Below are 9,605 nucleotides of genomic sequence, written 5' to 3' on the forward strand. Positions count from 1 at the left end.
ACTGTGTATATTTATATGTATATATAAATACACACTCATACATTTATATGTGACCCTGGAGCACAAAAGCAGTCATAAGGGTCAATTTTGGGAAATTGAGATTTATACATCATCTGAAAGCTGAATAAATAATCTTTCCATTGATGTATGGTTTGTTAGGAGGACAATATTTGGCTGAGATACAACTATTTGAAAATCTGGAATCTGAGGGTGCAAAAAAAAATCAAAATACTGAGAAAATCACCATTAAAGTTGTCCAAATGAAGTTCTTAGCAATGCATATTACTAATCAAAAATTAAGTTTTGATATATTTATGGTATGAAATTTACAAAATATCTTCGTGGAACATGATCTTTACTTAATATCTTAATGATTTTTGGCATAAAAGAAAAATCAATAATTTTGAACCATACAATGTATTGTTGTCTATTGCTACAAATATACCCCAGCGACTTAAATATTTAAGAAATACTTACATGTATGTGTGTGTGTGTGTGTGTGTGTGTATATATATATATATATTTCTTAAATGTATATACGTGTGTGTGTATTTATATATACACAGTACACACAAATATATTAACCGCACACTTTTATTTTAGATGTGATTAATCACAGTTAATCAGCTTGACAGTACCATTAATCAGTTAATTTGAATGTTTCATTTTAAGGACATTTTAGTTTCTATATTTCAACTTTGGAAGAAAACCCAGTAGAGAACTGCTGTGACCTTTTTAACTGATTTATCAAAAATGTTTATTTCTTCAGGCAGAAAACTAAGTTTCTTGGTGCTTTGAAAGAAACTCATCGACTCTGTGTGAGTTTGAGCGTGAAGCTGCTGTTTGGGTGCTTTCTGTTTTAACATGGAGCTCTTCAGTGCAGCTGTCAGCATCATCTCTGAATGTCACTCCTTATCTGACGGCCCTGATCCTCCTCTCAAGTCATGGAAAGCCAAATGTCATCCGATAAGATGCAAACATGAACAGCCGATGGCCAGCAGAGATCCGGAGAAAAGTGTTAGACACAAATCACCAAAATAATCCACTTAACAGAGGACCGCTGACGGTTTTTAGCATCATTACTCCAGTCTTCAGTGTCACATGATCTTCAGAAATCACTCTAATATGCTAATTTCAAGAAACATTTCTGATTATTATCAATGTTGAAAACACTCACAATATTTTGTGGAGACCGTGAACCATTTTATTTTTTAGGATTCACAGATGAGTAGAAAGTGCAGAAGAACAGCATTTCTAGGCTGCTATTCATCGACTATAGCTCAGCTTTCAATACTGTAGTCCCCATCAAGCTAGCTTCTAAACTCATGGACCTCGGCCTGAATTCTTAACTCTGCAACTGGACTCTTGATTTCCTCACCGGTAGACCTCAAGTGGTGAAAGTAGGCCAGTTCACCTCTAACTCCATCACCCTGAACGTAGGAGCCCCACAGGGCTGTGTCCTGAGTCCCCTGCTCTTCTCTCTCTACACACATGACTGCGTGTCTTCCCACAGCTCCACATCTATTATCAAATTTGCTGATGATACTGTGGTTCTGGGCCTCATTTACATTTACATTTATGCATTTAGCAGACGCTTTTATGCAAAGCGACTTACAGTGAAGCCTATCCTAACAAACCATACATCAATGGAAAGATTATTCAGTTTTCAGATGATGTATAAATCTACATTTCCCAAAATTGACCCTTTTGACTGGTTTTGTGCTCCAGGGTCACATATAAATGTATGAGTGTGTATTTATATATACATATAAATATACACAATACACACACATATATTATTTAACCACACACTCTTATTTTAGATGTGATTAATCACAATTAATCGATTTGATAGCACGAGTAATTATATATTTTGTATTTTAAACATTCATTTTTAAATAAATAAAAATTAATTTTTAATTCAGTTTTAGTTCAGTAGCAGATACAGACGCTTGTAATATATATATATTTTTTTGTGATTAAAGTGAACAAATGCTGTTTGACTATATATCTGAAAAACTATTTTAATCTTTGCTTATATGAGACTTTTTCCTCTAAAAATGCCTCAGTATTTTATTGTTGAAAATATTACAAGATGCACTTTTTTTTTTACGGCTTAATTTTCATTTTAATTAGAGTTTTAGTAATTTTTTTTTTTCATATTTTTATTAGATTTTATTTAATTCATTTTTATTTCAGATTTAGCATTTCCAACAACAATGAAGCCGCATACTTGGATGAGGTAGAGAAACTTACATCATGGTGCCAGGACAGTTGTCTCTCTATGAATGTGAGCAAACTAAAGAGCTGATTGTTGAGACAGCAGCCTTACACTCCTCTTATGATCAGCGGGACCCCTGTGGAGAGGGTGAGCAGCTTCAAGTACCTCGGTGTAACATCTCAGAGGACCTGACTTGGACTTCACACATTCAGACTCAGGTTAATAAAGCCAGACAAAGACTGTACCATCTGAGACAGCTGAGGAAATTCAGGGTCTCACCAGCAATCCTGAAAACTTTCTATTCAGGGGCCATAGAAAGTATACTGACTTAGTGTATCTCAGTGTGGTATGGGAACAGCTCCAGTCATGACCGCAAAGCCCTGCAGAGAGTTGTGCGCTTAGCTGAGCGCATCTCAGGGTTTGTCTGCTCTCCCCTCTCTGCAGGACATCTACCTCAAACGCTGCAAAAGCAGAGCTGTTAAAATCATTAAGGACTCTAACCACCCTGGTAACTGTCTTTTCATTTTGCTGCCATCTAGCGCTCTTGTAGCCTGATGGCAAAAAAAACTGTAAAAGACTTTAGGAGGGCCTTCTTCCCCCAGGCCTTCAGGCTCCTAAACTCAAACCCAGTCTCTTAACTTCTACATGACTTCACTTAATTATCAGTAAGATACTGAATATACTGACACTGTCACTAGCACACGGCATTTTCTCTAATTTTTTATTTGTATTTATTTACTTTATTACCTCTATTGCTGCTATGTAAGTACCCTGTACAACCTGTTTGCACATCCTGCTCATCTTAATATTTATTAAGTCTACAGTATACTGTCATGAACATTTTTATTTTATAAGCATTTTATTTTATTCTTTTTTTTATCTTACTTTTTCCATACCATATTTATATATAATTTTCTTGTGTCTGTGTTCTTAAATAATTGCACTGTCCATGGAGCGGACCTGACTTACATTTCACTGCTGGTCATATGTTTTCCATATAACCATGTATGTGATAAATAAATATCTTGAATCTTGAATTTATTTGAAATAGAAATATTTTGTAACGTTATACATTTCGGTTACACTTTTTTAAGGTGTCCTTGTTACAGTGTAATTATACATTTAAGTACCGAGTAATATGAATTAACTACATGATTAGGGTTAGGATTAGAGAATTGATAGAATTTTGTGAAAATCACTGAACTAAGTGTGACTGAAATATACACTGTATATAATATAGTTTGATTTAGAAAAAATAAATAAATCTTTAGCTTCTGACTTGTATGACACTAAAGGTTGAAATCAGGATTGTTCTTTAGTAAAAAAAAAAAAAAAAGACAAATATCACAGTTTTTACCATGAATGAATAAGTCATTTATTGAAGAGCAATGAGCACAACACTACTATCTGATGATAGTGACCAAAAAACAACAACAAGAAAATCAACCCAAATGAACCCTGTGAGGGTGACGCAGACAGAAACACTGACGTCTCGAGCGATGGTCAAATGTAATGCGGTAAAAACACACAGATGTGCTGGAAGAAAACCGACTTTGACTGTCAAAAGTCTGAAGAACTCAGAAACAGTCGACAACGACAACGCTGAGATTTTTTAGCATTGTTTCCTTTTTTTTCTTGCTTTTTTTTATTTTTATTTTTTTGTTTTATTCAAACACAGATATTAATATTGCAGATGAGAGGCTCTAATACTATTTGGTCAGTCCCACCCGATCATAAGAGAGTTAGACTCGGACGATCCTTCGGCTGATCAGATCCTGACATCAGAATCAATCAAACATGCAAAACAAATCCAAAGCTTCTTCTCAGCCGTTTCATTTGTTCTTGATTTTCCATTATAATAAACATCTATTTGAGTTTTGATGTTAATCTTAGGTTGAAATTTACACACATTAAGGGCTTTAAATTTTTAACAATAACTTTTCTTCTTGAAGTTTGAAAACTAAAAAAAAAAAAAAAATTAATGAATGAAAAACATTTTATATGTAAAAAAAAAAAAAGATAAAATTTGCACCCATTAATGATTTCAAATTTTAAATCAGCTTTTCTTCTCGAAGCTTGAAAATTGTAAAAAAAATAATAATAATAATAATGACAATGTAAAAAAAACAATTTAAATTTGCAGACATTAATGGTTTCAAATTTTTTGTAAACAATAACTTGAAATTTGAAATCTTCATTTGTTGAATGAAAATGTAAAAACAAATTAAGTAACACTTAATTTTAAAATATGCCCACATTAATGGTTTAGACTTTTTTAACAATATTAAATATTATATTTTAACAATATAAAATTAACTTCTTGAAGTTTGAAAACTAAAAAAAAGTTAACATTTGCACACATGAATGGTTTCAACTTTTGTTGTGTGAAAATTTTAAATGTAAGATTTTCATTCAACAAATGAAAGACTTTTTTTCTTGAAGTTTGAAAAATGAGAATGTAATCATTTTCCCATTTCTAAGTAACTTTTTGTCGAGAAGTTTAAAAATGATTTTATTACATGAAAAAAATGTACGTAACTTAGTTCTCTTCATATGTAATGAACTGAACTAAATATGCTGTCAAACTGTGTAACTATGTTTGATTCTTCAGTGTCCATTACAGTGAATAAAAAATAAGCCTACAATCTTTAAACATTTCAATGCTTCAAATAACCAGTCGTGAAATTTGAGACAATGCAAAAATTACATTTACATCACAAGACAAGTTTTATTGTGATTGATGAAACATGGTTTCGAAATAAAATCACTTGTTTTCTTTATTTATGGTCAAACATTTTGTGGAAGAACATGAACTTTGAATGTTTCAAAGACGTTGATCATGAATGCAAAACTAAAATTTGATCAATTTTCTCTCATGATTTCCAACAACAAAAATCCATTTTTACATGAACATGATTCAACAAACCAACAAATGAACAAAAACGATGAAACTGAAAAAGAAAAGAATCCGTTTCCAATTTGAATCAAAAAAGCAGATCTTTGGAATACAGTCCATAATATACCGCGGTCGTGTTCAACGTTACATCCATCGTTACATACATCCAGTTACATACGCGATCTTTGGAAAACACAAGACGCCAATATTCAGTTAAACAACTCCTGAAACGCCTGTGACTCAGTTCTCAAAGTGTTTTTTTTACATAAGTAGTAGATTGTCTGGTACATTTTAACTGTATTTGAGGACATTCCATGTTTAGTTGTTGTATTTTTGGACAGGATTGGTGTTGTAGATGCATTTAGAGCATAACGATTCGGTAAAAAGTCAAATTTTTGAGTCAGATTTGGTGTTCAAACAAACACTGTGTTCCCTTTTTATTTTTTTTTTGTGAGTGTGAGATTTTAAGTGTCGGTGTGCTCTATATCAAAGATTTTTTTTCTCGGTTTGATGAGCCAATTTGTCCGATTCTACAATCGCAAACCGAACTGATCAAGTGCACGCTGTTTCAATACACATCCAATCAGGCCGACATGCAAAAAACGAGGCTCAGTTAAAACAAAACAAGACGGATCCAAACTCCAAACTCGAAGCTATTGTCGACAATGCATGACACGCTAGCTAAAGCCGTAAAGATACTCATGCATAAATCAAGGCTACGGCACTGAATGACAGCTGCAATGCTATGTTTTCACACGCAACGAAGAATCGAAGGAGAAAATGGATGGTGTGAATGAAATCGAAGCTGTACAACCGACTAAAATAACTAAACTCGAGGCTCATTCTAGCAACAAACCATTCCCAGTCCAAAAATAACATCCTTGTTAAAAATATGAGCCACCCTTCACAAAAATAAAGTCATGGAGAAAACAAAAAAAGTTGCACCACAAAACATATGTGAAAGTTGTCACAATAACAAGAGAGAAAAAGACAAGCATTGTGTTTTTTTTTTTTTGGTAAGCGAAACCTCAGCTATTACAAAAAAAATAAATAATTACTTTGTATGTATAAATTTTTTTTTTTTTTTTTGTTTTGTCACAGTCACTAAAAAATAAGAGTAAGTGAATAATTTAATACATACGCTATAATAACAATACCCTAACACTATCTTCTATGAGGTATATCCGAGAAAAATTTGGTAAGAAAAGCACGGTCTGCGCCCTCGACATGCCTCAGGGGTTTCTTTTCTTATTTAAAGCTTTGCAACCATTCAAAAGAAGGAAAAAGTCAAGTCTAGAAAGCCTTTGGTATAGTTAGTCTTTTGTTCTTTGCAGGATTGCATTGCAAAGCAGTTTGAAAACCGCGTCTCGCGGGTTTTTCCTGTCGCTGAGGTACTAACAGAAGAAGAAACAGAGAGGTCAAACTTCGCTTTGGTTCAAGCAAGGCACTCATCCAACAATATCTCATACTTTGCAACTAAAGCGCTCTCTACATCTTTGCCCGGGTGGAAACAAATATTACTTGGGACGGAAACCAGAGAGAATCTGTTTTGGTTTAATCGATGCAATGATCAGATTCCATCCACGTCATAAACACGGAATCACTGCTAAAAATATTGACCTAATGACCTTCCGATCGATACGGGACACGCTCGCGTCCCTGTTAACAGATGCTGTTTTTTCACAAGTGAATGTGTTACTTTTGCAACAGGACGGAATGATGTACGACCTGCAGCAGAACGGATCAATACCATCCCATCTGCCGTCTGTGGTGCGTATTTAGCCGCGTTTTCCTGAAAGTCATCCCTACCGAGTCCCTTCGGTCTGCTTTGAGATGATTCGATTTAGTCTTTGGTTTTAGAGTTCGTCGTGCACAGAAACACCAACATTGTTTTTGACAGAATGGATTTTTGAGAAAGAAAATACTAAATACTGTGTGTATTTTTACTTGAGGTTTGCTAAACAGGTTTTATCTTTACACACTATTTAAATCTTTCCGTTTCAAAATTTTGTTTAATTCATTTTGTTACTAGTTTCTTTGTAATTGCAATTTCTCAGTAAAAATTGTTTCTACACTTTCTTTTATGCCAAATTTACACTGTAAAGGTGGCACGGAAGCGCTTCTGAGGTGGCATTTAGGCCTCTTAACACACACTGTTTAATACTGCTTAGAAGTGGCATAAATGCATTTACACAGAAATTGCAACTGTATATTTGATATTAGGTCTAAGTCTGGCTTCTATGCAGCATTACTGAATTTCTGAGCAGGCATAAAGCAGCCTTAACTCAGCTGTATAAAGATGCCATTATTGTAGGCATTGTACAAAATGCAATGCATTTATGCCACCTCTGAGCAACATCAAAGAGTCTGTGAAGACAACTATAAATGCCACTTCAGAGGCACTTCTGTGCCACCTTTGCAGTGTAAATTAAAAAGTATTAAAGTTCATTGCATGCATTGTTCAGCAGCGCTTAATGTGCTGGCTTTACACAGCCGAGTTAAGGCTGCTGTAAGCCTGCTTAAAATTTAAAGACGCAATGCTGCATAAAAACAGACTAAATTATACCTGTATACAGTTGCAATTACTGTGTAAATGCCTTTATGCCTCCTCTAAGCAGCATTAAACAGTCTGTGTAAAAATAGCTAAGTTAAGCCTGCTCTAAGCCTGCTTAAAATTTAAAGACGCAATGCTGCATAAAAGCCAGGCTAAATTGTGCCTCTAAATGGTATACAGTAGCAATTGCCATGTAAATGCATTTATGCCACTTCTAAGCAGCATTACAGTCTGTGTAAAGTCACCTAAATGCCACTTCAGAGGCGCTTCTGTGCCACCTTTGCGGTGTAAATTTGGCATTAGAGTTACTTTGACTAGAACAAACCATCAAAACTACAAATTCCAGAACGTTTCCATTCATTGCATTTGATTAAAGAATATAGGGGTAAAGTTTATGTTTCTGTGCAGGATAGGTGTTTGTTAGTGGCTTGGTTTTTGCATCACGGTCTTTTACATTCTGACCGGTAAGAGGCGATCAGAAGCACACAGCACTAAAATGTACAGCTCGACGCGAGTCCCATCCGCTCCATTGCACTTATTTTTCCGAGGAGAGGAGGAACTCGTGTCTGAAAGAGGAAGAGGAGGAAAAAGAGAGAGTGGCGTTATCAAAATATCCAAAGCATGGTGTCAAGCGCAGACCGTACTCGAGAAAAAGAAATCTTTGGTATCTTTGGTTTCATCAACACGATTAAAATTACAAATGGAAAATTCAGTGAGGTAGCCTCTGTGGTTCTCACTATAGAGATAGAAAGACTTTTATACACACACACAAGTCAGTCTTGGAAGCAGCTTTTTCTAGTTTTCAAGGGATTCCTCTACGTCCTTCTACGAGTGAAGCAATGAACAAACGGCCTCTCAGCATCCGTGGGATTTATCTTTGGTGAGTTCTGCGTTGATCTCCGTTAACGTGTGGCCCCGTATACCATCCGGCTGAAATTCGCTGCTTGTCCTTCGACACAACGGTGTAAATCGATCGCAAATGCCCCTTCAGACAGATTGTTTTCATTCGAAAGAAAAGGACAGACAAAACCTAAACGATTTCCATACACATAAATTACAACTAAAACCTGATCGCTAACACATTTCCAGAATTATCTTTCTAAGAAAAATTAAATACACCCTTTGTGTTGCTTTTTAAAGTAAAGCTAACTAATAAATTAAGAGGAGCACTGCATCTTTGATGCGCTAGTAGTCTTAAATAGTCAATTACATCTAATTAAATAACATTAAATAATTAAGAAACAAAACAATAACCTATGCATACTAGTCATAAATAAATACGTCTGATGGTGTCCAACATGCAAAAGAAGTAAATGTAAACTTTGGCGAGCTAGTAATCAGGATAAAAGGGGAGGTTTTGGGCATCTTAAATTAAGATCAATCATAACAAATATAAATTACATAAATAAAATCACATATTGCAAAACCTGGGTAAGACATTGTACAGAGGCATTGGCAAAATATAAGTACTAAGACAAGCAAATGAAAGCTCTTTGGCCCGTGTTGCTAAAGACCTGACTGTCGTGAAGAGCGGATGAAGCTCCAACCAAGTGGCGTTGGAGAATCTTTGGACTAGAAGCTTTTAAAGAGAGAAAGCTAAAGGATAAAGCTATTCGACCTACAGTCTGCAGTTTCCTCTCTACAGATTAAGTGAGCATTTTTGGCAGATTATTGGCTTAGATTTAGTTGGAATATAGCAAGTGATGGAACCGGCTGCAGCGGCTCTCTCAAACGTGGGACTTGGGGTTCAACGCTTGGAAAGGAACGTGCATATGTTGGGAAATGATGGATGGATGACGTCTGCATTGGTGGAGTTGATCCTTTGTTGGACTACAATGGGATGTGAGCGCATAATGACAACATAATGAGTTGTTCAGCTTGGGAAAATGGGAAAGAGTGAGGTTGCATGTGCTTAAAGGCGTTTATCTTTGGTA

This window comes from Cyprinus carpio, chromosome B21 (assembly GCF_018340385.1).
Source record: "Cyprinus carpio isolate SPL01 chromosome B21, ASM1834038v1, whole genome shotgun sequence".
NCBI classification, from domain to species: Eukaryota; Metazoa; Chordata; class Actinopteri; order Cypriniformes; family Cyprinidae; genus Cyprinus; species Cyprinus carpio.